The following is a 27,595-nucleotide window of genomic DNA, read 5'->3' as shown; positions in this document are numbered from 1 at the left end:
AGGTCAAAACTTCTCTTTAGACCTCTGGCATTTTGATGAAAGGTGGCATGGGCTTCTCTTGCCTGATTGAATTTATTTACAGGCACCCCCAAAGCTACCAGCTTGTCCGCTCTAGCATTTCCTGCTCCTAAACCAATGTCATACTTATGACTTCTGATATGTATTACACAATATGGAGATGTGCGCTGCCGGATAGCGGCCTGCATGGCTCTAAGTAGGTCAAAAAGGTGTCGATTGCGCACATCTTTAATGCAAGCATCTTCTATTTGCTGAGAAATTCCTGCAACATAAAAAGAGTCAGTTACAATATTCAACGGTTTACACCACCACATTTCAAGGGCCCGAACAACCGTAAAAAGTTCTAAAGTCTGTAAAGAGTCCATTTCCGTGGCATGTAATAGCTGGTGTTTCCATTGTCCTGCCTCTTCCCAGTCTTTTACAGTCCGTTGAGATTTCTTTCCTGCGTCTTTATATGCTGTAACGGCATTTGACAAAGGTTGCTCACTTAGCTTAGGACGAATAATCCACTGTTGTTGTGTCATACACGCCAACACCTTAGATTTTAGGGACTGCATGTTTATTTTTTGGGCAGATAACAATAAACTAAGCTGTAGAGGCTCTGATGTTGCTATGATCCATTCCAGATCTCTTTTCGCTATAGGCACATATATCGTTCCTGGCTCTTGGCCGCTCACCTGTAAGATTCGAGTGCGTCCCTTTCTAATAAGCATTGTTAAGCCCACAGTTTTTTGTTCAATTGTCCATTTAGGCTGTAACGTGGTGAATAGCCATTCCAGGACGATTAGCCTCTCTTTTTGTTTTTTGCACTGTGTTAATGCACCAAGAAACTGTTCTTTGCCCTGCAAAATCGTCAAATCAATGGGGCAATCTGGATCACGACGATCGACTTGCCGAGTGGTAATGAGGTCAGAAATTTCAGCAATGGTTTGCAGTTGTTCTGCTGTTGGCTGTACTTTTGCCGACGGGTCTGTTCCCTTCAATAGGGGGCGCAGCGGTTCTAGCATGTCATTAGTGATTCCAACAATAGGGCGCAACCATTGCAAATCCCCCATTAATTTTTGTGCATCATTTACAGTTTTTATCTTGGTATGAATATGGAGCTTTTGAGGCCTAATATGAGCCTCTGTAATACTCCAGCCCAAATACTGCCATGCTGGACATCTTTGTACCTTTTCAGGAGCAAGAGTCAGTCCCTGTGCTTGTAATATGGTTTCTAGATCTCTCTCTTGATCTGCAGTAAATGCCTCCTCCTGAGCAATGAGGATATCATCCATATAATGATACACAAGTGCATGGGGCCACTTATGCCGAATGGGTCGCAGGGCATTATCTACATACAGCTGACAAATTGTTGGACTATTTTTCATCCCTTGTGGCAGCACAGTCCACTCATATCTCTGTGCTGGACTCTCTCTATTCACTGCTGGTATCGCAAATGCAAACCGCTGATGATCATCTGGATGTAACGCAATAGAGAAAAAACAGTCCTTCAAATCTATTATTAAGATAGCCCAATTTTCAGGCAACATTGCCGGATTCGGCATGCCAGGTTGTAGGGCCCCCATGTCCTGCATCTGATCATTGATGGCTCGCAAATCATGCAACAAGCGAAATTTCCCTGATTTCTTAGGTATAACAAAATTAGGAGTATTCCAAGGGCTTAATATGACCCAATTGAAGTTGTTCCTGTACCAGGAGATTGGCCTGGTGTAGTCTTTCTCCTTTCAAGGGCCACTGCATCGAAGTTTTCAGCTCTTGGCCTGAAAAAAAAACCAGACTCGAAGTCTGCAAACCAGACTCGAAGTCTGCAAACCAGGCTCGAAGCCTGAAAAATGAACCAGACTCGAAGTCTGAAAACCAGACTCGAAGTCTGAAACCAGGCTCAAAGTCTGAAAAACCAGCTCCAAGCCTACTTCATGCGGCGATCAACCCAGGGTCCGATTCTCAGCTGGGTGGGAAGAAATCAGTCCTACTCAATGTGAGTGACAGCAGAAATCTTCATTTTATTAAAAGCAGGCTCTAACTTATATATCCAACAGCTTCAAAGCTAGTTCAGCAACAGCAGCTGATAGATTACATTCTTATGTTCATCCTACTTGCGGTTTCTGAGATAAGCAAGCTCCCTCACATTTTCCCATCTTGTTTTTCTCCGAAGTTGTTTTCCACCTTGAGCTGTTAGCTCGTTAGCTGAAAACAGCCTGACCTTGAGCTGTTAGCTCGTTAGCTGAAAACAGTCCGACCTTGAAGGAGCAGAAAGCGGCCTGCTGTCTGCGCTGACTAAGTGACAACAACTAATTTAACCATGGCTCTGACTCTGGTCTTGATTGTGCATTAAATTCATACAACTAGAGCTCAGATTGCCTTGTCCCATTAGGCCTAACATTATACCCTGGGATCCATGCCCATTCTCCCTTAACCATTCCTCCACAATTCCCCCGTTTTGTTTGTGCACAATCAAGACTGAGTCAGTCAGTCATTGCACTGCCTTCATAATACAACTATATATTATTTTAAATATTACAAGCAAAAGCAAAATAACAAAAATCCATCTTAACCCTTCTTTGATTAACATAGTCAATCAAGGTGACAATCCCCTAAAAGCTGATTGAAGCCAATTATCAAAAGGGTTATAACGCACCGTAATATTCTTAGCGCGAGCTATTAAATATGCCAAATCAGTGGTATAACTTCTATCGACAGCATAAACTTTTTCAATGGGAGCTGAGCATTCCAAGTGACTGGGATTGGCGATAGCTCCAACAGGAAAGCAGCTGCAAATGTGACACAGTGCTGACTGATAGACTACATGGGGACCTGCTTACTACTGTAGGTGGGGTGTTCCTTCCAGCTTTCTTGTGGATCCTATACGCAGTACTATAACTTAACAGAAAGCGTGTATTTTTTCAATGGGAGCTGAGCAGTCCAAGAGAGTGGGATTGGAGATAGCTCCCATAAAAAAGCAGCTGCAAATGTGACACAGTGCTGGCTGATAGACTACATGGGGATCCACTTACTACTGTAGATGGAGTCTGCCTTCTTGCTTTCTTGTAGCTCCTCTACGCAGTGGTATAATGCTGAAGACAACGGGAGACAAGCCCACCCTGTAGTGCAACAAGTCTCAACTTTATTTGCAAAGATACAGCTCTTTTATAGATATGATTATCAGGTTCATACATATTGCAAAAGCTAAGCTCATCATTGGTTCCCAGTTAGATGCAAACCTCGCCCAGAGGTACTTGTGGCTGCTTAACCCAAACTAAGCTCCTGTTTTCTCATCCTGTTATCATACAACTCTTCTGCTCTCACGTCCTTGAGCAGGAGTCCAATATCTTATCGCTTAATGCTCATTGCCTAACCAGCTATATTCTATCATGTCCTCTTTCCTCTAGCCAAGTCTCCACAAAACTCCCCACATTTCCCCCATTTTCTTTTTGGAAAATTATATTAGCCTGCCACATCCTCTCAAATGTTCTTTCTATTGTCCGTTGAATACAATTTATAAAACAGGGAAACACTAACAATATAAATAAAACAATACCCATAAAGCCAATTCCATTCATTATAACATTTCTCAACCAAGGGCCTATTCCCCACCCCTTAAGCCATTTTTCAAGTCCTAATCCCTCTTCTTGTTTCAACTGATGTAATCCCTGTTGAAGTTCTTTCAGTTTGGCATGTATCGAGGTGGAATGGTCCGACAGGTTCATACAACACATGCCCTCATATTCTTTACATCCATGTCCTTGGGCTAATAATAAAAAGTCTATGGCAGCTCTATTTTGTAACAGCGGACATGGAGTTTGAGACAACTGACGATCTTGATGCCTAATCACACAATGATTTAGAAACATCATTGTCCAAAACAATTTGTGCATGCATTTACTGGCGAATGTGATGACTATGTTACCTTTGGTCTCTCTCAGCAATAATAGCAACTAGTATATTTGCTCCAGGTGTAGGAGTATCTGCTTTATTAACTCAGCTGTGCAAATTAGGATACTGGCCTAGCACACAAAGTAACCAAACCTCAATGACATTAGAAGACTTGATTAGTAATGTAAGTAGTATTAGCCATACAACTTTGCAACATAGACCTGCTAGAGATTTTACCTTTAGCACGAGTATAATAACTTTGTTTGTCAGCTGTGGTTTTTTTCAGTGGATAAGAAGAAGCTTACCAGGCATGAGTTGCTAAACTAAGTGCAGATTGTCCTTGAGCTGCTCTCGACTGTGAGAAACGAAGAAGCAAAAATACCTACGAGATAACAACTTGGAGCAAGGAGGAGGCTGGGGCAGCGTGTGAAACTGCAAGGCTTGTCACAGAAAACTACAGCTGGCTTTTGGAGAAAGGACCAATTAGAAGTAATATAAACACGCTGGCTTTGCTGCTGATTATGGAGTTCTGATTCTTGTTAGTACAATTTGAGTTATTAAAATCAGTGGAGCAGGCTGCCCGGAGGGGTCATGGACATACCAGCTATTCCCATGCATTGAGCCACGGTATCCCTCACACTAGCCAGGGACAGGCGGTCTTTAAATGCGTTCACACTACTTTAAAAGTACAGCTCAACCGTCTTAGGGAGGGGGAGAGCATGGGGCGTAGAAGATATAACGGTCTACTGAGTCTCTCTTGCAGATTGACGTGTTTCTCGGAGTGCTCCCTGTGATGCAGATCAAGATGGAGTCACTCAACTATTGGCAGGATTGAATAGTGAAGTGGAACACGACCAGCACCTGATCATATGCCCGTGCCACAGGACACTGGAGTCATCGAGCATACGGAGGGGGAGATGTGGTAGGCTTCCGGAAGATCTCGAGTTGTAATGTGAGAGGTGGAAGGTACAGAAGAGGTGGGCACAGGGTGGAGGGAGAGGAGGTGCTGGTGGTAGCAGATATAAGCACATGGTATAAACAAGGGGCCGGCCTATACAAGTAGAAGCATAGAACAGTTTATGAGGCAATGGGGAGTTAAACATGTAGCAGGGATTCCCCATTCCCCCACAGGGCAGGCCATAATAGAAAGAACTAATGGAACTCTAAAAAGATATCTTGGTAAATATGGGGATGTGAAAGACCCACATATGAAATTGTTAAAGGCCTTATTTGTTATGAACCACCTGTGTGTGTTTGGGGAACAGAAGCTACCACCTGTAATAATGCATCATAATCCAAAGGCACAAAGGAAGAGAACGAAAGAAATATGGGTTAAATATCGTGACCCTAAAACAGGGATATGGCAGCCTCCAGCCAAAGTATTATACTGGGGACGTGCGTGTTTGTGTGTTGATTCTCCCACAGGATCCATTTGGGTGCCAGCCTGTCATGGTTTAGGCCCATCAGAGAACAAAGACCACGATTAGCCAGAAGTACAGAAGAGACTGAGAATTGCTCAAGGGCAGGGAGAGCTTAATTGTCCCTTAAGTTTCAGGACAAAACAGACCAGGCTACTCGGTTTGGGGAAGAAAACAGAAAAATATTTTAATGCAACATCAAGTAAAACATACCCCCAAAAACCCAAAACATAACCAAAATGAAACAACACAGAGTAATCAATGAAGAGTCCAACCAGTCTTTTTAAGAACACCTTCTTGCCACACCTCCCCTCTTTCCAGGCTCAGAGCCCTGATCCCCTGAACAGTTCGGTGGGGCAGGCAGTGGGGATTTCAGTTAGTCTGTTCCCGATAGCTTCTGCCGTTTGTCCCTCCTCAGGACGGGTGAACTCCACACCAGTCCTCCCTGCAAGTCCGTGGGGTAACTCACACACACGGGAGACCTGCACGGGCTGCTCCGACGAGCACTTATTCCAAAGGCTGCAGCTCCTCTTTGCCTCTCGTGTGGGGCTGCTCTGCGACGTGCAGACTCTCCAACACGACCTGGGCCATGACCGTCTCTCCACACAGTCCCTCGCCCGTCCGGGCTCACTCATATGGAGCTGCTGGTAACTCTCGGTCCTGCCATGGATCTCCATAGGTTGCAGGGGCACAGCTTGCATTCTCGCCACGACTTGCAGAGGAGTCTCTGGTCTATTGCTTCTCCTTCCTGCCTCACTCTCTGGCTGAAGGATCTGCGTGGTCGCCTCCATCTTGTATCACTCTTACACCTCCCCCCTCGCATTTCGAATTCCCGTCCCCTAAATAGTGATCGCAGAGGCGCCAGATTGGCCCAGCCGGGCCGGAGGTGGGTGTGAACCCAGGAGCCGGGAGAGAGTCCGCAATCTCTTTACCTGGTCTTCACTGCAACCCGCTCCCCCTGTTACTGAGCCAAAAGCTACTCCTTGCTAAACCAGAACACAGCCAAGTGGACAAGAGCTGTCCTTGAAGCTGCGGAGATCAAACCATCTGACAAAAAAGGACAAGAAGAGATTGAAGAATAAATACACCCTCATCTTGCGGTCATTGGAGGACTGGCTAACAATCAAAAGACTGAAGATTATATAACAAAAACACAGTGAATTTAATGAATAATAATGAGCTGTTTTGTTATAACCATAGCTTTCAGTATAACTATAATTGCTAACAGCTTGACGCATTTTAATCAGCCTAGAGATAATATTTGGATAACCTTTGCTAATCAAACTGGTCAATCATCTCTTTGTCTAAGTTTGGGAGGAATTACTAATCCTTTTAAAACGTGTTTGATAGGATTGCCCGTGTGGAATCCGGAGGAATTTTGTGGACTAGTATACAATAACATCTTGTGTAATAGGACGGGGCTGAACACAATTAGCGGTGATCACGATCATTCGGATGGGAAACGTCAATGTGAGATAATTAATTCCCTTAATACCACATTAGCCTCACCCCCTGAGGAAATAGACATGTTTGGAAGTGCCAATGCAAGCTTTGGCACTAATGGAACTGGGGGAAAATTGGATAAGTTTTATGTCACGGGATATCTATGACTTTAATAGAAATCGAAAATATTGGGCCACCTGAGACTCTTCTTTGAAGTCGGAAACGGTATTTAAGCAATTGTATTCCAGCTGTAATGTCTCTAGTATTACATCACCGAAGAAATTGCCCACGGGTATATTTTTAATCTGTGGAGAAAGGGCCTGGAACGGAATACCAGTAAATCTCCCGGGTGGACACTGTTATTTGGGGAAACTCTCTTTATTCCACCCTAACTTTACCACGCTAATGCAGCTTGCTGACCATAATAACAGCTCCCGCAAAAACGTAGTTATTATGAGTTTGATTGTACTGATATTGGTCCCCCACGATTTTGGAGTGAACTGAAACAAGTCATAGTTGCCACCCTTTTGCCAGGAGGAGCAGCCCATAAGGCCATGAACTTGGCTAAACAGTTAGGGTGTTGGACTAAAGATGAGTTAAATAAAACTTCAGAAATGATTGATATGTTAACAGTTGACATTCAAAGTGTAAATCATGCGCTGTTACAAAATAGAGCTGCCATAGACTTTGGGATTGGAGATAGAACCCACAGGAAAGCAGGTGCTAATGTGACACAGTGCTGGCTGATGGACTACATGGGTACCTACTTACTACTGTAGGTGGGGTTTGCCTTCCTGCTTTCTTTTACGTCCCATACGCAGTGGAATAACTTTTACTGACAGAATGTATTTTTAAAGGGAGCTGACGAGGCCAAGATCGTGGGATTGGAGATAGCTCCCACAGGAAAGCAGCTTCAAAGGTGACACAGTGCTAGCTGAGAGACTACATTGGGACCTATTTACTACTGTAGGTGGGGTCTGCCTTCCTGCTTTCTTGTACCTCCCATATGCAGTTGTATAGCTTAAGAGACAACATATATTTTTTCAATGGGACCTGAGCAGTACAAGTGAGTGTTTTTGGAGATAGCTCCCACAGGAAAGCAGCTGCAAATGTTACACCGTGCTGTCTGATAGACTACATGGGGGCCTACTTACTACTTTTGGTAATTTGAGCCTGGCTGGATGCCCGGTGCCCACCATATCGCAGGACTTCAGGACGCGTAGCGGTTGCTTTTGGAAGGTCAGAAATGAATCTCGCCTCCCCTTCCTGCTCCTCTCCCCCAGTTTATATTACTGAGCTGACGTCATATGGTATGGAATATCTCCTTGGACAGCCTTGGTCAGCTGTCCTGGCCATGGTCCCTCCCAAGATCATGCCCACTCACAGCTATTGGTGAAGGTGGGGGAAGGAATGCTGGAGGGACAGCCCTGATGCTGTGCAAGCGGTAGTCAGAATATTGATATCAACAGTAAGCAAAGCACTGCAGGAGCTGCTGTGGAAAATCACTACCATCCCAGACCCACTAAAGTCTCCACCCCTTATTCCATACCATTTATGTCATGCTCAGACAAACCATCTTAACAACCCATACACATTCTTATATACTCTCATTAACCAGTACCCTCACTCTTCAACAGAAAAACATCATTCTTTTATTCCCTCTTGCATCAAACAAACAAACAACATTCTTATATCTTTCATCCTCTGTAGATGTTCACTGGAGCAGGCCATAACTTCTGTCTCATCCATCAAGATCCAGGCCAGGGGAAACAGTATGTTCAGTGTTGGGCACCAGCACCGGCTTGGTTTGTCCACTTGTCCGGTTTTTCTTGCAAAGTTCATCTACAACAGATAACGCACATAACAGGTTATTTTCCCCCCAAGGTTAAGTCTCCTTGAGGTACACATCGAGTTTCCCCATCCTTTCTCATCATCCACCAAGTACACCCAGGCCCTTGAGCAAAGACAATCCCACGAATGGGTTTGCCCTTTCCCATGGGAGGTGCAACCCATACTGCCTTCCCCAGCCATTTCCCTGGGTGCACTACAGGGACCTTATCTCCCCCCACAGTATGTAGTGGTTTTGTTTGGGCAGGACCAGGACGGTTAGTTGAACCTCTGCTGTTAACCAGCCAAGTGGCTTCTGCTAAATTTTTATCCCACTACTTCCATGCCCCATTGCCCAGTGCTCTCAACATGGTCTTTAGTATTCCGTTATATCTCTCAATCTTTCCAGAGGCTTGTGGGTGATAGGGGATGTGGTATATCCACTCAATGCCATGTTTCTTTGCCCAGGAGTTTATGAGATTATTTCGAAAATGAGTTCCATTATCTGACTCAATGCTTTCTGGAGTGCCGTGTCGCCACAAAACTTGCCTTTCAAGACCCAAGACAGTATTTTGGGCAGTGGCATGGTTTACAGGGTATGTTTCCAACCAACCGGTAGTTGCTTCCACCATGGTGAGTATATAACGCTTGCCTTGATGTGTTTGTGGTAGCGGTCCAACATAGTCAACTTGCCAGGCCTCACCATATTGAAAACCCAGCCATCGGCCTCCGTTCCAGGGAGACTTGATTTGTGTGGCTCGCTTGATTGCAGCACACGTTTCACATCCGTGGGTGACCTGTGTAATGGCTTCCATGGTCAAGTCCACCCCTCGATCACGAGCCCATCTATATGTTGCATCTCTTCCCACATGTCCTGAGGTTTCATGGGCCCATCAAGGTATAAATAGCTCACCTTTACGCTCCCAGTCTAGGTCTACCTGAGCTGCTTCAATTTTGACACCTTTATCTACCTGTTGGTTGTTCCATTGTTCTTCATTGGCATGGCTTTTTGGCACGTGAGCATCTACATGACGTACCTTCAAAGTCATATTATCCACCCGAGCAGCAATGTCTTGCCATAATGCAGCAGTCCAGATGGGTTTACCCTTGCGCTGCCAGTTGGTCTTCTTCCATTGCTGTAACCATCCCCATAGAGCATTAGCCACCATCCGGGAGTCAGTATAAAGATAGAGACCATGCTCTCCAGCGGCAGTGTAGAGGATATTCTGCACATCTGATCCTGTACGAATTGGTCCAAGGGCGACTGCACGAGCTATTTCCTTTTTAATTTGTTGAAAAGCTTGTTGTTGCTCGAGGCCCCACTCAAAACAGTTCTTCTTTCTGGTTACTCTAAAGAGAGGGCTCACAAGCTGACTATAACCTGGGATATACATCCTCCAGAATCCCACAAGGCCCAGGAAAGCTTGTGTTTCTTTCTTATTAGTTGGTTGAGATATAGTCGCTATTTTGTTCACAACATCCATAGACACATGCTGACGTCCATCTTGCTATTTTATGCCCAAAAACTGTATCTCTTGTGCAGGTCTTTTTACTTTGTTTCTTTTTACAGCAAAACCAGCTTTTAGGAGAATCTGTATTATTCTTTTCCCTTTCTCAAACACTTCTTCTGCCTTGTCGCCCCATACAATTATGTCATCAATGTACTGTAAATGTTCAGGGGCATCACCCAATTCCAGTACAGTTTGGATTAGACCATGACAAACAGTAGGACTGTGTTTCCACCCCTGGGGCAATCGATTCCAGGTATATTGGACACCTCTCCACGTGAAGGCAAATTGTGGCCTGCACTCTGCTGCCAATGGAATTGAGAAAAATGCATTAGCGATGTCAACCGTCACATACCACTTGGCTGCTTTTGACTCCAGTTCATACTGGAGCTCTAACATGTCTGGTACAGCAGCACTCAGTGGTGGTGTCACTTCATTCAGGCCACGATAGTCTACTGTTAACCTCCACCCTCCATCAGATTTCTTCACAGGCCATATGGGACTATTAAATGGGGAATGAGTTTTGCTAATTACTCCTTGAGCCTCCAGTTGATGAATCAACTCACGGATGGGAGTCAGGGAATCTCAATTCGTGCGATATTGCCTCCGGTGCACCGTCCTGGTAGCAATTGGTACCTGTTGCTCTTGAACTTGCAGCAATCCCACAACAAAAGGGTCTTCTGAGAGGCCAGGTAAATTAGAGAGTTGTTTGATTTTCTCTGCATCTACAGTGGCTATACCAAAAGTCCATCGATACCCCTTGGGGTCTTTGAAGTACCCTCTCCTGAGGTAATCTATGCCAAGAATACAAGGGGCCTCTGGACCAGTCACAATGGGGTGTTTTTTCCCATTTGTCCCCTGTTAAGCTCACTTCAGCCTCTAATACAGATAATTCTTCACATCCCCCTGTCACTCCAGAGATCCAGACAGAATCTGTGCCTCTATACCTTGATGGCATCAATGTACACTGTGCCCCTGTGTCTACTAAGGCTTTATACCTTTGTGGGTTTGATGTGCCAGGCCATCGAACCCACACAGTCCAGTAGATTCGGTCATCCCTTTCCTCCTCCTGGCTGGAGGCAGGGACCCTCTGTTTCTGTTCTTCATCAGAGTATTCGCTATCTGATCCTTGCAATTTTAGACCTGAAGTCTCCTCATTGGCATCGAAGGAAGTAGTTGCAGTTCTTCTATGTCTTGGAGATTGTTGATTGTCCTCTTTTGTTTTGGCAGTTACTATGCTGACAGCCCTCTTGGGTGGTCCTTTTCTAACAGCTGTCTTCCCCTTAGTTCACGTACACGCGCTTCCAGCTTAAAAGTGGGTTCACCATCCCACTTCCTCATATCCTCTCCTTGGCCACGCAAAAAGAGACAGAGTTCATTTCGAGGTGTACTCCTGCGTCTGGGACTTCCTTTTCCCCTGGTCGGGACAGTGGATGACCGAATTCTTGAGGCAGTTCTGACAGTCAGACCATCATCCCACAGTGATGAGGAGGTGCAGAGGCACTCTTCATAGTTCTGTAACCAAGAAGATACCCTCTCCACTGTTGGTATAGCTATGTCTGGATGATACACCATTGTCAAGATATTCGAATATGTAGCTGGGGCACTCTGAATCACTTTTCTCAACATGGCCCGTGTACACTGGACATCGTCTGGATCTGTGGAGGCCTCGGCATTATCTAGATCACCATAGATGACTTCCAACACAGCTAATTCCCTTAGATATTGGATCCCTTCATTAGCTCTAGTCCACTTTCCTCGGGCATTTACAAGGTCTTCCTTGAATGGGTATCTTGCCCTTACACTTGAGAGGAACCGTCTACAAATTGAGGTCTTCTTTCCAATGCCTCTATCAATTCCCCGGTCCCTAGCAAGAGATCCTAGCTGTTGGGCTTCTCTGCCTTCCAATTGCTGACTGTCAGCCCCGTTATCCCAACATCGGAGCAGCCAGGCACCAATCCACTCACCTGGCTGGCGACTGTAAGCTTTTCGCATATCTCTAAGTTCTGTTGAGGTGAGGGACCGAGTAGTTTCCATTTCCTTTTCGATTTCTTTCACTCCTTCTCCTGATCTCCTTACCGAAGGACCAGTTTCTTCTTCTAGCCTTTCCTCTTCCTCCTCTTCTGCCCTTACTAATCGATGATATGGACTTGACCTCCTTATCCACTGCTTCTTTTTCACTACTGGGGCAACCACTGTGGTTGTTGTTTGATTCCCTGACCCAACCATGGTAGTCTCAGGTATAGTTTGAATTTCCACCTCCTCCATAGTTCTCTGAGAGGACTGGAATGCAGCTCGGTAGGCAGAGGCTAGGCCCCAGTATAGTGCCTGAACCTGATGGGCCTCATTAGGGTAGGTAAGACACCCTTCTATCAGGTGGCGTGACAGTAAAGCAGGGTTTTTTATCTGTTCAGATGTAAAATCCCAGGTTACAGGAGGTGATAACCATCCTAGGAATTTGCCCAAATTCATCCACACACCCTGCCACCCAGGGACTGGCCGCTTCAGGGGACATTTTAACATGTTTCCATTGCAAATTTGTCCTCTCTGATACCCAGATGAGTCCAGATTCCAGAAAATATGTCATATACCAACCATGTTAATTAGTAATATTAAAACTCTTATATGAGGGTGACTAAGGACCTGGGAAGTCTGTATAACAAAATTGTCTAGATCGTCCGAGCTGAGGGGAAAGAGCTGCTTTGCCCAATGGCCTCCACAAGATAGCTCCCACAGCACAGTAAATCCATCAGTAACAGAATGAGAGTTGCTATTATTATTTGGGCCATCATGTTCCCAGGCCCTTTCATCCTTTTCACAAAATCATATAGCCAGCTTAGCAAAGCTATTAAGGTTAAAGCACAGCACAGAGTCAATGTTAGTAGCATCGTGTTCCCAAACATTAGAAAGTGTAAGATAAGCTGCATAACAGTAAGGCTCTGTGACCATCACAGGAACTTTGCACTCATTGGCTTACTGTAATTGCAATGCAGTTAATGTAAAACTGCTACTATCTCGCCCCACGTTGAGAGCCAAAAGAACTGTGGTAGTTTGAACCTGGCTGGATGCCAGGTTCCCACCACACCGCTTTATCTCCCACCTCCTCAGCAAGCCAGGGAAGGGGAGAAAATAAGATGGGAGTCTCGTGGGTTGAGATAAAAGCAGTTTAATAAAAGCAGCAAAGTCGCACGCGCGGGAAGCAAAGCAAAAGCAGATAAAACTGTTACTCTCTACTTCCCATCAGCAGTGATGTCCGGCCACCTCCCGAGAAGCAGGGCTTCAGGAGACGTAGCGGTTGCTTTTGGAAGGCCAGAAATGAATATTGCCTCCCCTTCCTGCACCTCTCCCCCAGTTTATATTACTGAGCTGACGTCATATGGTATGGAATATCTCCTTGGTCAGCCTGGGTCAGCTGTCCTGGCCATAGTCCCTCCCAAGATCATGCCCACCCACAGCTATTGGTGAAGGTGGGGGAAGGAATGCTGGAGGGACAGCCCTGATGCTGTGCAAGCAGTAGTCATAATATTGATATCAACAGTAAGCACAGCACTGCAGGAGCTGCTGTGGAAAATCACTACCATCCCAGACCCAATACACTACTGTAGGTTGGGTCTGCTTTCCAGCTTTTTTGTAGCTCCCATAAGCAGTGTTATAACGTAACAGACAGCATATATTTTTTCAATGGGATTAGAGCAGTACAAGTGAATGTTATTGGAGATAGCTCCCACAGGAGAGCAGCTGCAAATGTGACACAGTGCTGGCTGATAGACTACATGGGGATCTACTTACTACTGTAGGTGGGGTCTGCCTTCCTGCTTTCTTGTAGCTCCCATACTTGCTGAAGACGACGGGAGACAGTCACACCCTGTAGTATTGAGCAAGTCTCAACTTTATTTGCAAAGATACAACTCTTTTATAGATACAATAATCAGGCTCATATGTATTGCAAAAGCTAAGATCATCGTTGGTTCCCAGTTAAATCCTGCCCCTGTTTCAACATACTTTGGATACTTGTGGCTGCTCAACCCAAACTAAGTTCCTGTTTTCTCATCAAGTTATCATACAACTCTCTTGCTCAAGAACACCACGTCCAATATCTTATCGCTTAATACTTACTGCCTAACCAGATGTATTTTATCATGTCCCCTTTCCTCTAGCCAAGTCTCCACAATATTCTCTACACTTCCCCCGTTTTCTTTTTGGACAATGATATTAGCCTGCCACATCCTCTCAAGTGTTCTTTCTATTGTCCGTTGAATACAATTTATAAAACAGGGAAACACTAACAATACAAATAAACCAATACCCATAAAGCCAATTCCATACATTATAACATTTCGCAAACAAGGGCCTATTCCCCATCCCTTAAGCCATCCTTCAAGTCCTAATCCCTCTTCTTGTTTCAACTGATGGAATCCCTGTTGAAGTTCTTTCAGTTTGACATCTATCGAGGTGGAATGGTCCGACAGGTTCATACAACACATGCCCTCAAATTCTTCACATCCATGTCCGTGGGTGTGGTAGTTTGAGCCTGGCTGGATGCCAGGTGCCCACCACACCGCTTTACCCCCCACCTCCTCAGCAAGCCAGGGAAGGGGAGAGAATAAGATGGGAATCTCGTGGGTTGAGATAAAAGCAGTTTAATAAATAAGCAGCAAAGCCGCGCGCGCGGGAAGCAAAGCAGAAGCAGATAAGCTGTTACTCTCTACTTCCCATCAGCAGCGATGTCCGGCCACCTCCCGAGAAGCAGGGCTTCAGTACGCGTAGCGGTTGCTTTGGGAAGGCCAGAAATGAATCTCGCCTCCCCTTCCTGCTCCTTTCCCCCAGTTTATATTACTGAGCTGACGTCATATGGTATGGAATATCTCCTTGGTCAGCCTGGGTCAGCTGTCCTGGCCATAGTCCCTCCCAAGATCATGCCCACTCACAGCTATTAGTGAAGGTGGGGGAAGGAATGCTGGAGGGACAGCCCCGATGTTGTGCAAGCGGTAGTCATAATATTGATATCAACAGTAAGCACAGCACTGCAGGAGCTGCTGTGGAAAATCACTACCGTCCCAGACCCACTACAGTGGGCTAATAATAAAAAGTCTATGGCAGCTCTATTTTGTAACAGCCCATGATTTACACTTTGAACGCCAGCTGTTAACATGTCAATCATTTCTGAATTTTTATTTAACTCATCTTTAGTCCAACATCCTAACTGTTTAGCCAAGTTCATGGCCTTATTAGCTGCTCCTCCTGGCAAAAGGGTGGCAACTATGACTTGTTTCAGTTCACTCCAAAATCGTGGGGGACCAATATCAGTACAATGAAACTCATAATAAATACGTTTTTTGCGGGAGCTATTATTATGGTCAGCAAGCTGCATTAGCGTGGTTAAGTTAGGGTGGAATAAAGAGAGTTTCCCCAAATAACAGGGTCCACCCGGGGGATGTACTGGTATTCCGTTCCAGGCCCTTTCTCCACAGATTAAAAATATACCCGTGGGCAATTTCTTTGGTGATGTAATACTAGAGACATTACAGCTGGAATACAATTGCTTAAATACCCTTTCTGACTTCAAAGAAGAGTCTAAGGTGGCCCAATATTTTCGATTTCTATTAAAGTCATGGATATCCCGTGACATAAACCTTATCCAATTTCCGCCAGTTCCATTAGTGCCAAAGCTTGCATTGGCACTTCCAAACAGGTCTATTTCCTCAGGGGGTGAGGCTAATGTGGTATTAAAGGATTTAATTATCTCACACTGACATTTCCCATCTGAATGATCGTGATCATCGCTAATTGTGTTCAGTCCCGTCCTATTACACAAGGTGTTATTGTCTACTAGTCCACAAAATTCCTCCGGATTCCACACGGGCAATCCTATCAAACACCTTTTAAAAGGATTAATAACCCCTCCCAAACTTAGACAAAGAGATGATTGACCAGTTTGATTAGCAAAGGTTATCCAAATATTATCTCTAGGCTGATTAAAATGCGTCAAGCTGTTAGCAATTATAGTTATACTGAAAGCTATGGTTATAACAAAACAGCTCATTATTATTCATTAAATTCACTGTGTTTTTGTTATATAATCTTCAGTCTTTTGATTGTTAGCCAGTCCTCCAATGACCGCAAGATGAGGGTGTATTTATTCTTCAATCTCTTCTTGTCCTTTTTTGTCAGATGATTTGATCTCCGCAGCTTCAAGGACAGCTCTTGTCCACCTGGGTAGCACCCAAATGGATCCTGTGGGAGAATCAACACACAAATACCCACGTCCTCAGTATAATACTTTGGCCAGAGGCTGCCATATCCCTGTTTTAGGGTCACGATATTTAACCCATATTTCTTTCTTTCTCTTCTTTTGTGCCTTTGGATTATGATGCATTATTACAGGTGGTAGCTCCTGTTCCCCAAACACACACAGATGGTTCATAACAAATAAGGCCTTTAACAATTTCATATGTGGGTCTTTAACATCCCCATATTTACCAAGATATCTTTTTAGAGTCCCATTAGCTCTTTCTATTATGGCCTGTTTTGTGGGGGAATGGGGAATCCCTGTTATATATTCAACTCCCCATTGACTCGTGAACTGTTCTATGCTTTTGCTATATAGGTCGGCCCATTGTCCGTCTTTATTTTCTAAGGAATTCCCATTACCGCAAAACTACTAATTAAATGACGATCCACATCTATGGCCCTCTCCCCTATCTGTGCTGTTGCCCAAAAGAATTTGCTCCATGTGTCTATGGTTACATGCACATATTTTAGTCTTCCAAACTCTGCCACATGAGTGACATCCATCTGCTAAATTTCATTTACAGATAATCCATACAACGAGTCTGTAACCACATTCAGGGGCCCTTTTAGGTTCCTCATGGCCCATACTACTGCCAACAGTTCCAAGATTTGTAATGTGTCTTTCTCTTCTGCTTTTATTAGTTGGTGCTTCCACTCCCCTTCCTTTTGCCAGGTTATTGCCGCCGTTCTAGACTTTCTTCCTGCATCCGTGTATGCTGTCAACGCATCCGTGATGGGGGTCGGCTCCCGTTTGGGTTGTACTAGCCAATTCCATTTTCCTAGCCATTGTAATGGTGCTTTTATTATTTTGTCTGTTGCTACTATACTGCCGCCACCTAAGAGCGCCTCCGGAAGATCTTCTGTATTGTCTAAATACCATTGTAAAGAGTCTTTTTTCATTGGTATCCTTATGGTATGCGGCTCAGCACCAGTTACTTGTAATGTTCTTTCACGACCCTTTTTTATTAGTCCCGCCAACATCTCAATTTTTTGAAAAAGGGTTTTTGTTTGTTGTAAGGCTGGGGAAATCCATTCTAGAACCCATACCTCCCCCGTTTTGTTTTGAGATTGTGTCAAGGCCCCAAGCAAAGGTAAGTCAACATCGTGACGTCGGACCTGCCCTTATATGACACGGTCCATAATTTGTTGAAGCGCATCCTGAAGCTCTGGTGTAACCTGTATTTGACGCATGGGGTTGGTTCCTTTCAAAAGTGGTCATAGTTTTTCTAACAACTCGTTGGGTATTCCCACTATTTGTTTTAGCCATTCCAGATCCCCTAAAAGCTTCTGAGCATCATTCGGGGTCTTTATTTGTAGTTGGAGCTGTAGCTTCTGTGGTACTACGAGCTGTTCTGATAAAGATCATCCAAGATATTTCCATGGAGCTGTACACTGAACCTTTTCTGCAGCTATCACAAGGTGGCATTGAGCCAGTGCCTGTCGAATCTCCTCCACCTGTTGTTCCGTAAATGGTGCAGGCTGAGAAAAGAGGATATCATCCATGTAATGGTCATTGATAACGTTAGGCCATCGTCATCAAAGGGGTTGTCAAGCTGCGTCAACATACAACTGACAGATAGTTGGGCTGTTACACATGCCTTGCGGCAAAACTGTCCATTCAAAACGATGGTCGGGACCTTCTCTATTTATTGCAGGCAAGGTAAAAGCAAACCGTTGTGTATCCCGCTGATGTAAGGCAATGGTAAAAAAGCAGTCCTTTAGATCTACGATTAACAGTGGTCAACCCTGTGGAATCATAGCCGGACTGGGTAGTCCTGGCTGCAATGCTCCCATAGGTTCCATTTGTTCGTTTACTGCACGTAGGTCATGTAACAAACGATACTTGCCAGATCTCTTTTTAATAACAAATATAGGAGTGTTCCACAGGCTTGTAGATAACTTTAAATGTCCTTGGGCAAGTTGCTCTTGCACTAACTCATGAGCATGCTCAAGACTTTCCCTTTTTAAAGGCCATTGCTTAACCTATACTGGCTAGGCTGTTTTCCAGGTAATAGGAAGTAGGAAAGTCCATGCAACAGTCATTATGCCAAAGGGTGCTCATTTGTTAGGACCATTCCTATCTGGGCTAGTATATCTCGACCAATAAGACATTGCATGGTTGGAGGCAGCTGCACAACAGAAAAACTAGCAGTTATGGTTTTCTCATCGACATGAACCAATATGGGTGGAGAGCGACTAGCCAGAGTAAGTCCTCCTACCCTAGTCACAGTAGTTGCTGCCGGTTGCAGGGGCCAGTGTTGTGGCCAACATCTTGGGCTGATAATGCTGGAATCTGCCCCCGTGTCCAATAATCCCATCAAGGACCTTTTTCGTCCTTGAAATTCAAGGTCTATTTTGCGTCTAGGCCTTTCACTGAGATCCATAGTCAACAGTGTAAGTCCTCCCGTGGAGTCAAATCCCCCTTCTCCTCTTAAGTCCTCTTTTATTGGACTTATTCCTTTTGACATTTGTTCCAATAGTATTAATTGTGCAATTCTCTGATTTTTCATAATTTGTATTGGTGGAAAGGGAGTGTGGGCCATGATCATAATTTCTCCCAAATAATCTGCATCAATAACTCCGGGGAGAACAAAGAGTCCAAGCATGGTAGTTGACGAGCGTCCTAAAAACAATGCGCCCACTGTTCGTCCCCCTATAGTGATTGGACCTTTCACTCCAGTGGGTATCTTCTGTGGGCTTGTTGTCATAATGGTAACATCTACTGCTGCTGCCAGGTCCATTCCGAGCCTCCCACTTGTGGCTGGCTGGAGGCAGCTGCTGACATCTGTTGAGCTGCAGCGGTGACTTGTGTCTGAGCGCTGCCACTGCGGTTCGACGCACTCGAATTGGAGTTTCCTGACTTGCAACAACACGCCTTGGTGTTGTGATTATCTGTTTGGCATTTTTGACACCAGATTCCTGTAGCATTGCATTCACGACAGAAATGTCCCATTCGACCACACCGGTAACACTTTATCCGTCCACTTGAAGAGCCCCTTTGAGTGGTCACAGCGGATGCTCGAAGGGGTGCAAGGGCGGCTAACACCTGATTCTGAGTTGCTTTCGCCTGTTTCTTTAATCCCAATCCCAATTCCTTAATAGCTTCCACGAGAAAAGCTTGTTGACCTGTCGGGACCTGGGCCATTACAATTCTGTATTACAATTCTGTAGGGCGCACTGTTTTAACAAGGCGTCACGCATATATTTCAGAACTCCAGCCCTCTCTATGGCGGAGGCAACTTTATCAATAAAGGTCCCAAACGTTTCATCCCGACCTTGTTTGATTCCCATATATATTGGCACTCCACCTGGGTCCTTTACCTTTTCCATAGCCTCCCTTACTAATCGCATTGCCTCTCTACACTTATCAGGCCCTATCAAAGCCTGAGCCTCCGTACGGAGGAAGGGTCCCAAACCCATCAGCTCTTCCACCGTCACACCATAGAGAGGGTCGCCTTGCTGACGTTGAGTTGCGACACTTTCATTCACTAATGCCTGCCAATGTGCATTAAATAACAGCTGCTGATGTTGTGTATAAGTTAGTTTTACTATGCCTCGACAGTCAGCGGGCAGTAGCAACTGGGTTCCCCATACATAGTCGATCATTTGTTTCACTGGTTCACTGGCTGACCGTGGACCGCAACTGGGATAACAACTTCCAATCCAGAGCAGAAATTGTTGCTTGCATACCTCCCCCCGCAATGGGTTGGAATACCAGTGGCAACGCCAAAGTTCTTGCTGCATCCAGTGCATCGCCATCCCCTTTTCCCAGACAATCCTTTGCGAGTGCAGCCCAATCCTCCCTCCGCTCCCTTGCGATGGCCTCTGCCAGTTCACTCTCTGCCCCAGGGACAGGCTCACCAAGTGAGGGGGGGCAGAGGCGGGGGCTCTTTAGGCCGGCACTTCTGTTCCTCAGGAGGGGCTCATGGCTCACATGGTTCTCATACCCCGTCCATGCCTCCAGGGCCATTTTCTACACGCGGGGGGGAGCATTACTTTTTAGATGGTAGGAGCCAGCGAGGTGGTTTGGAACCAGTCACGCTCATAGTTTTTATTCTTACTCTATGCTGCTGATGCATGCTCAGCAGCCTTCTTTTCTGCCTAATGTTGCAGCAACACATTGTGCACTATCCTCCAAAGCTTCCCTAACTTTTTAGATGTCTTATCGTCCTCCAGGGTAGCCTCCCAGAGAAAATCCCCAAATTTACGCCATTCGCTCAATTCATGCACTGTATGTGGATTCTGAAACACTCCCTTAGCATACCCATAAGCTAACAACCCTGGTAGGTCCTTTTGCAGATCTATACCCTTTATCTGCCGCTTCTGCAAGAATGCAGTAAATAAATCATATGCTGCTTGCCTTTCCATACCTGTTTGTCAGCGCGCTGTTGCAGCCCTTCAAGGTCCGGTGGCACGTATCGGCTGGGCTCGTCTATACGGTCACCCAGGGCACGGCGTGTTCCCAATTTTCACGCTTATTGCCATCCTTGCTGCATAGTACCCTTCGTCGCTCCGCTGTGGCACCCAGTCGGTATAACACGTCCTCCGTGTATCGCGTCGGGGTCACCATTTGCTGAAGACGACGGCAGACAAGCCCACCCTGTAGTGCAAAAAGTCTCAGCTTTATTTGCAAAGATACAACTCTCTTATAGATACAATAATCAGGCTCATATGTATTGCAAAAGCTAAGTTCATCATTGGTTCACAGTTAGGTGCAAACCTCGCCCTTGTTTCGACATACTCCAGATACTTGTGGCTGCTTAACCCAAACTAAGGTCCTGTTTTCTCATCCTGTTATCATACAACTCTCTTGCTCTCACGTCCTTGAGCAGGAGTCCAATATCTTATCGCTTAATGCTCACTGCCTAACCAGCTGTATTCTATCATGTCCTTATTCCTCTAGCCAAGTGTCCACATAACTCCCCACAGTATAACTTAAACGACAGCATATATTTTTTCAATGGGACCTGAGCAGTCAAGGTCAGTGGGATTGGAGACATCTCCCACCGGAAAGCAGCTGCAAATTTAACTGGCTGATAGACTACATGGGGACCTACTTACTACTGTAGCTGGAGTCTGCCTTCCTGTTTTCTTGTAGCTCCCATACGCAGTGGTATAACTTAACGGAAAGCATGTAGTTTTTAATGGGAGCTGAGCAGTCCATGTGAATGGGATTGGAGATAGCTCCCACCGGAAAGCAGCTGCAAATGTGACACAGTGCTGGCTGACAGACTACATGGAGACCTACTTACTACTGTAGGTGGGATCTGCCTTCCTGCTTTCTTGTAGCTCCTATACGCAGTGGTATAACTAAAGTGACAGCATATATTTTTTTTTTAATAGGAGCTGAGCAGTCCAAGTAAGTGGGATTGGAGATAGCTCCCACAGGAAAGCAGAGGCAAAGGTGCCATGGTGACAACTTAGAGACTACATGGGGACCTACTTAACACTGTAGGTGGCGTCTGCCTTCCTTCTTTCTTGTAGCTATCATACGCCGTGGTATAACTTCTACCGATTGTATTATTAAAGGGAGTTGAGCAGTCCAAGGGAGTGGGATCGGAGATAGCTTTCCAGGAAAGCAGCTGCAAATGTGACACAGTGCTGGCTGATAGTCTACATAGGGGCCTACTTTCTACTCTATGTGGGGTCTGCCTTCCAGCTTTCTTGGAACTCCCATACACAGTGGTATAAATTAAGCAACAGCATATATTTTTTCAGTAGGACCTGAGCAGTACAAGTGAGTGGGATTGGAGATAGCTTTCACAGGAAAGCAGCTGCAGATGTGACACAGTGCTGGCTGATAGACTACATGGGGACCTTACTACTGTAGGTTGGGTCTGCCTTACTTCTTTCTTGAAGCTCCCATAGGCAGTGGTATAACTTCTACCGACAGTCTGTATTTTTTTCAATGGGAGCTGAGCAGTCCAAATGAGTGGGATTGGAGATAGCTCCCACAGGAAAGCAGATGAAAATGTGACACAGTGCTGGCTGATAGAATACATCGGTACCTACTTAGTACTGTAAGTTGGGTCTGCCTTCCTGCTTTATTGTAGCTCCCAAACGCAGTGGTACAACTTAAGCAACAGCATATATATTTTCAGTGTATTATTAAAGGGAGTTTAGCAGTCCAAGTGTCTGGAATTGGAGATAGCTCCCACAGGAAAGCAGCTGAAAATGTGACACAGTGTTGGCTTATAGACTGCATGGGAACCTACTTAACACTGTAGTTTTTGTCTGCCTTCCTGTTTTCCTTTACCTCCTATACCGAGTGGTATTATTTCTACCGACACTCTATATTTCTTCAATGGGAGTTGAGCAGTCAAAGTGAGTGGAATTGGAGATAGCGCCCACAGGAAAGCTGCTTTAAAGGTGACACAGTGCTGACTGATAGACTACATGAGGACCTACTTACTAGTGTAGGTGGGGTCTCCCTTCCGGCTTTCTTGTACCTCCGATACGCAGTGGTATAACTTCTACCCCCAGCATGTATTTTTTCAATGGTAGTTGAGCAGTCCAAGTGAGTGTTATTGGAGACAGCTCCCTGTAGTGGGTCTGGGATGGTAGTGATTTTCCACAGCAGCTCCTGCACTGCTGTGCTTACTTTTGATATCAATATTATGACTACTTCTTGTACAGCATCAGGGCTGTCCCTCCAGCATTCCTTCCCCCACCTTCACCAATAGCTGTGGGTGGTCATGATCTTGGGAGGGACTATGGCCAGGACAGCTGACCCAGGCTGACCAAGGAGATATTCCATACCATATGACATCAGCTCAGTAATATAAACTGGGGGAGAGCTGCAGGAAGGGGAGGCGATATTCATTTCTGGCCTTCCAAAGCAACCGCTACCCATCCTGAAGCTCTGCTTCTCGGGAGGTGGCCGGACATCGCTGCTGATGGGAAATAGAGAGTAACATCTTTATCTGCTTTTGCTTTGCTTCCCGCGTGTGCGACTTTGCTGCTTCTTTATTAAACTGCTTTTATCTCAACCCACGAGACTCCCATCTTATTTCCTCCCCTTCCCTGGCTTGCTGAGGAGGTGGGGGATAAAGCAGTGTGGTGGGCACCTGGCATCCAGCCAGGCTCAAACTACCACACTCCCACAGGAAAGCAGCTGCAAATGTGACACAGTGCTGGCTGATAGACTGCATGGGGACCTACTTACTACTGTAGGTGGGGTCTGCCTTCCTGGTTTCTTGTACCTCCGTTATGCAGTGGTATAACTTCTACCCACAGTCTGCATTTTTTCAGTGGGAGTTGAGCAGTCCAAGTTAGTGGGATGGGAGACAACTTTCACAGGAAAGCAGCTATGTCGCGAAGTTTTTTGTCTCTTGGCCTGAAAAAATCAGATTTAAAGTGTGAAAATCAGGCTCGAAGCCTGAAAAAAGGCTCGAAGCCTGAAAAATGAATCAGACTCGAAATCTGAAAAACGCAGACTGAAAGCCTGAAACCAGGCTCGAAGCCTGAAAAACCTAAGCAGTCCAAGTGAGTGGGATTGGAGATAGCTCCCAAAGGAAAGCAGCTGAAAATGTGACACAATGCTGGCTGATAGACTACATGAGGACCTACTTACTACTGTAGTTGGGGTCTGCCTTCCTGCTTTCTTGTAGCTCCCATTGACAGTGTATAACTTCTACCGACAGTCTGTATTTCTTCAATGGGATTTGAGCAGTACATGTGAGTGGGATTGGAGATAACTCCCGCAGGAAAGAATCTGCAAATGTGAAACAGCGCATACTGATAGACTACATGGGGACCTACTTACTACTGTAGGTGGGGTCTGCCTTCCTGCTTTCTTGGAGCTCCCATACGCACTAACTTCTACTGACAGTCTGTATTTTTTCAATGGTCGTTGAGAAGTTCAAGTGACTGGAATTGCAGATAGGTCCCACATGAAAGCAGCTGCAAATGTAACACAGTGCTGGCTGATAGACTACATTGGATCTACTTACTACTTTTGGATGGGGTCTGCCTTCCTGGTTTTTTGTTGCTCCCATACGCAGTGGTATAACTTAAGCGACAGCATATATATTTTCAATGGGACATGAGCATTCCAAGTGAGTGGGATTGGTCTCTTCCCGGGCCAGGTCTGTGTGGAGGGTGGTCGGTGTCCCAGGGAGGTGAGGGCGTCACACACACAGTGAGGGGTTGGTCTACCTTGGCCAGGTGGGCCCGAAGCTTGTTCTTGGCATCTCGGCGATGCGGTTGGTGAGGGCCACGTTCACCCTGTTGAACTGGCACCGCATCTCGGTGGCTGTCACCTCCTTCAGGTTCTCAATGGAGTCCCGCAGCTGGGCGGAGGCCACCCGCTCTCTCTGCGACTGGAGAATGTTGTTATCGCTGAACTTGGCCCACGACTCGGGCACGGAGATGCTGGTGGGAGGAAAGGAGAGGCCCACGGTCAGCCCGTGCTGGGAGGGCCAGGCCCTGCACAGACAGAGCCTTCCCTGGTGGCCTTTCCTGTCGGGGAAATGGAGCGGCACCGAGCATCCCAGGACGGCCGGGTGCCAGCGCTGCCAGGCGCGCACTCACATGGCATCCACCCGCTGCACCCCGTGGTAGTAGCTGATGCCGTCGGAACAGTTCCTCAGCTGGTGGCACTTGCCTTTGATGCGGCAGACTGCCTGCTTGTTGGTCAGGTCCTTCTCCAGCTCGTGCTGGGCCGCCCAGTTGGTCCTTAAAAGCACAGGGACAACCGTGGTGGCCACGTGTGGGTGGGACGGTCTCCTCCCCTTCCCATGGCCGCTCAGCTCCCTTTCTCCCTTCCTCCCAACTCCCCTTCCATCCCTCCCGGGCAGCTCTGTGCTCCCACCAACATCACTGCCCGCTCCCCAGGGAGATACGGGGCTCCTCCTTACATGAGCTGGGCTTTTGCCTTCTCCAGGAATAGCCGTATCCTCTCCTGGCAGGCCCTGATGCCATCCACTTCCTGGGCAGAGAGAGGCAAAGCACAAGCCATCAGAGGCCACGCTCCAGCGTCACGGCTGACAGCTCTGCTGACCTCAACTGGAAGGTGGGATCTGCATCCAGACTTACTGTTAAAAGCTCTTTCTCCACCTCATCATGGACAAGGTCGATGCCCATCCTCTTCTCCCGCTGCAGGAGGCACTCCCGAGCAACCTGTTGGGGAGAGGCCGTTGGTGCCGGCTGCAGGGCTTCCCGCAGGGATGCTGCCCGGCTCAGGACAGGGCAGACAAGAAAGGGGAGGTGGACACAGAGACGAGGACAAGGGCAAGCAGCGCCCTGGGCAGCCGGTTTAGGCCACGACTAATGGGCGGCAGAGCTCGTTTCATGCAGCGGCAGCATGAAAGCCCCAGGAGAGAGCACACGTGTCCCTGGTGCAGCGGCAGCAGTGGGCTACAGCTTGCGGCCCACGCACAGGGTGCTCACCTGGAGAGGGGCCTCTGTCTCGGCCAGAGCTCTCTCCAGCCGTGCCTTCATCTCTCTCAGGGCATCGCTCTCCTTGATGATCTCTGCCAGCTCATGGCAGAGCTCCGCCTTCCAAAACTCAATGTCGCTGACTCGCTGCCCCAGCTTCTTTGTGTTGTCTGCCTGGCTCTTGCTGGTCTGTTGGTATTTGTCCTGCACCAGGCAGGAGGTATCAGCAGTCAGCAGCTCCGCCTTGCGCCGGGACGTCTCCGCCTAGTGGTAGTTGCTCTGGTTGGAGCGGTACCAGTCGCCGGGGCTGTAGCGGGTGAAAAGTGCCGTTCTGTTTGACACAGAAGGCAGCATCTCGCTGGGGCTCAAGCCCTGGCAGGTGCCAGACAAGGGAGCCAGAGTGGGGTGGGTGGCAGCGGCCTTATAGTAGGCTCTGGGCATCCAGGGGAGGCCGTAGCTCTGCAGCACGGCGTAGCGAGGAGCACGGTTCTTGTAGCTCGAAGCCATGGGGCTGATGGCAGGCAGAAAGCGGGTAGGAGTTGACTTGGGGTGAGCGGATGTGGCGGTTAAGGGAGAGCCAAGCAGGTCCATTCTCTTCCGGGACGTGTCCTGCACAGAGGAGACGGGAGAAGACAACTTCCCTCAGTCAGCTCCTGCACTTGCCTGACAGCAACAGCTGAGAGCACAAACGGCGACGCACACGGCACCCACACGTGGCCTGTGCTAAAGCCCTTGAAAACAAATCCCTCCCCAAGCGTTTGCCTAAGTCAGAGTTGGACTGTGGGGCTGGGATCCAGCACCAGGTCAGAGGAGCAAACCACGGCTGCTGAGGAGAAGGGCTGACACCGGGCCTTCATCTTCCTTCAATCTGTCAGTCCAGGGCAAGTGCACTTGCCCTTCCTCCACTGCCCATCTCTTTCTTTTGGCTGGCATATCTGCTGACCTCAGAGGCCTCCAGGGATCATTTTCACTTGAAAAGCTCCATTGCCAGCCCCGAGGGCTGTGAAGACACAGCCGCTCCCAGCTCAGCACCAGCTGTGGGCCAGGGACTCCATCCTCATCCTCTCTGTCTTCACAGCATGAAATGCTGGGCTGAGGACTCTGCAGGGGAGCTGAGCTTTGCAGGACGGGGCCCACAGGTGACCAACCCACCCCCTCCTCCCCCAGAACAGCCATCTCTTGATCTCAAAGGAAGAAAACCGGTCTGTGGCTCACCTGATGCCAAGGGAACATGCTTGGAAGGGAGAGATCCCACAGCCTTGTCAGAGCGTCTTGTAAACAGCAGCCTTGCAGTAACCCTGGGAGGAAAGACCACACAGGAAGATTGAGCTCCTGAGAGCTGCCTATGGCACTCTGGGGGCTCTTTCTCTTTCCAGGTGGAGATTCTCAGCCCCTTCTGAGCAGAGGGCCACCAAATGTACCCAACACACCCCAGGAGGGTCTGCTGAGCTGGGCATGAAGCTCCTGTGTGGGTACAGGTGTCAGCCCCTGGCACAGAAAGTCCCTGCGGCAGTTGCAGGCAGCTGCCGTGTTGCAGGGACGTGTCCTTCCCCGAACCCGTCCCGTCCCTGCTGCTCCCAGCCAGGCTCAGCCCGGGGGGCTGGCGGTGCCCAGGAGCTGCTGCTCACTGTGTGCTGTTGGCTCAGTGGCCCCACGGCCAATGTGGCCCTGTCAGGGACACGGGGACACAGGCCCAGGGAGCATTGCCAGGGGCGCAGGTGGCTCTGTGACCTCATTCTGCGTGGGCCAGTCCCGGCAGCTGTGAGGGCGGCTGGATGCAGGAATGGGCAACCTGCTCCCGGCCTCTCCTCACCCTCCCCTTCTCAAGGAGATGGA

General features: G+C 47.2%; 1 pseudogene; it reads right to left on the bottom strand.

Moving 5' to 3' along the window:
• Positions 1 to 262: 262 nt before the first annotated feature.
• Positions 263 to 26,350, bottom strand: LOC133628430 (tektin-3-like; annotated as a pseudogene).
• Between the last annotated feature and the right edge of the window lie 1,245 nt (positions 26,351 to 27,595).

Source organism: Colius striatus, chromosome W (assembly GCF_028858725.1).
Source record: "Colius striatus isolate bColStr4 chromosome W, bColStr4.1.hap1, whole genome shotgun sequence".
Classification (NCBI taxonomy): Eukaryota; Metazoa; Chordata; class Aves; order Coliiformes; family Coliidae; genus Colius; species Colius striatus.
Note: the sequence above shows the minus strand (reverse complement) of the source record. Positions and strands in the feature narration are given on the sequence as shown.